Below are 2,500 nucleotides of genomic sequence, written 5' to 3'. Positions count from 1 at the left end.
TTTCTCCCATGCTATTAAAGCCTTCTTAGTAATATGTCCAACACCTGACCACAAATAGCTTCTACACAAACTCTCAATCAATTTGATTATCTTAGCAGGAAAAATGAACAATTGAGCCCAGTAAGATTGTACACCAAATAACACTGTCTGCACTAGTTGAGTTCGACCTGCATAAGATAGTTTCCTTGCTGTCCATGAGTTGATCCTTGCCATAATTTTATCAATGAGGGGATACCATTGAAGAACTGACATTTTCTTGGTTGATAGTGGCACCCCCAAATATTTAAAAGGAAGTTCCTCCATGTTATAGCCTAGCTGTTGCACAATCTGCTGCCTTACTTCCATCTGAACTCCACCACAATATATTGAAATTTTATTGAGGTTTGCTTGTAATCCTGAAGCTTGAGAAAATTGTGAAAAGCACCTTTGAATAGCCTTAATAGATTCAATATCTCCTCTAGAAAAAAGTAACAGATCATCTGCAAAACACAAGTGAGTGATATCAAGTTTAGAGCATTTAGGATGATACTTAAAAGATTTATCATCCTTAAGGCCCTTAAGAAGTCTGCTAAGATACTCCATAGCTATAGCAAACAAGAAAGGAGACATTGGATCTCCTTGTCTAAGCCCTTTAGCTGCATCAAAACTTTAAGTACTCTGCCCATTAACCACTATAGAATAGTTCACTGTCCTTACACACTTCATTATCCATTGCACAAACTTCTCAGGAAATCCTAGACCAAACATTACTTGTTCCAAGAATGCCCATTCCACTTGTCATAAGCGTTCTGCAAATCAATCTTCAGCATGCTTCTAGGAGAAATATGTTTCCTAGTATAGGCTTTAACCAATTCATGAGCAAGTAATATATTATCAGAGATTTTCCTTCCTGGAATAAATCCTGCCTGGCTATCACAAATGACAGTATGAATAACATCATGCAACCTGTTTGTTAACACTTTGGAGATAATTTTATATACCACAGTACAACAAGCAATTGGTCTATACTCTTTCACAGTTTTAGGATTCTGAACTTTTGGAATAAGAGAAACTAAAATGCAATTGAAAGACTTATATAATTTCCCTGTTGTGAAGAAACTCTGAACAACCTCAATAATATCAACTTTTATGATCTGCCAAGTATGCTTAAAAAAGAAAGCATTCTATCCATCTACACCTGGAGCCTTATCATTCCCTATGGACTGCAATCCTGCATATATCTCTTCTTCTGTTATAGGAGCACACAATTGTAACCTTTGCTGTTTTGTCAATGTAGGTCCTCTTTTCATCACCTGAGTACTTATGGCTGGTAGATTACCTGCTGAAGTTCCCATAAGACTCTTATAAAACATCACAAACTCATCCTGAATCTCATGTGGTTCATACAACATCTTGTCATTCAATGACAAAATATTCTTTATTTGCTTTTTTTGAGTTCTCTCCTTTATAACTGAGCTGAAAAACTTATTGTTTGCATCTCCCAATTGAATCCATTTTATCCTTGCTTTCTGCCTTAAAGCACTTTCTTCTATCATTGACCATTTTTCAAGTTTAATCAATAACTCTTTTTCCTGCACAGTTAAATAATCAGTTGCTTGCTTATATAACTGATCTTGAACTTTTGCAAGCTCCAGTCTAGCCATCTCAATCTGTTTCCCAACATATTTAAATTCCTTTCTATTCAACTGTTTCAATACATGTTGAAGATCTATCAGCTTACACCAAACCTTCTTCATTTTACTTTGCCATAGTCTTTTTTTTCATATAGACTCCACTATATCCATGAAAGACTCATGCTCAATCCACACGTTGAAAAATTTAAAACTAACATTCCAATGATGCTGAGTTTTTTGTAGTTAAAGCTGAATGGAACTATGATCAGATATGCTTGGATTCCCATATTCTACAGTAACATGCCCCCATTTTTCCATCCATTCATCATTCCCAAAAGCTCTATCAATTCTACTAGAAATTCTATTCCTCCCACACCGTTTGTTAGTCCAAGTATAGTAGTTACCCTTCTATTTTATTATTATTATTGTTGTTGTTGTTGTTGTTATTATTATTGTTATTATTGTTATTATTGTTATTATTACTATTATTACTATTATTATTATTATTATTATTATTTTTATTAATATTATTATTATTATTATTATTATTATTATTATTTTATTATTATTATTATTATTATATTATTATTATTATTACTATTATTATTATTATTATATTATTACTATTATTATTATTATTATTATTATTATTATTTTTATTATTATAATAATAATAATAATTATTATTATTATTAGTATTATTATTATTGTTATTATTATTATTAGTATTATTATTATTGTTATTATTATTATTATTGTTATTATTATTATTAGTATTATTATTATTGTTATTATTATTATTATTGTTATTGTTATTATTATTATTATTATTATTATTATTATTCTTATTATTATTATTATTATTATTATTGTTATTATTATTATTA

The sequence above is a fragment of the Solanum pennellii genome, chromosome 12 (genome assembly GCF_001406875.1).
Source record: "Solanum pennellii chromosome 12, SPENNV200".
Taxonomy (NCBI): domain Eukaryota; kingdom Viridiplantae; phylum Streptophyta; class Magnoliopsida; order Solanales; family Solanaceae; genus Solanum; species Solanum pennellii.
This window is presented reverse-complemented; position numbering follows the sequence as displayed.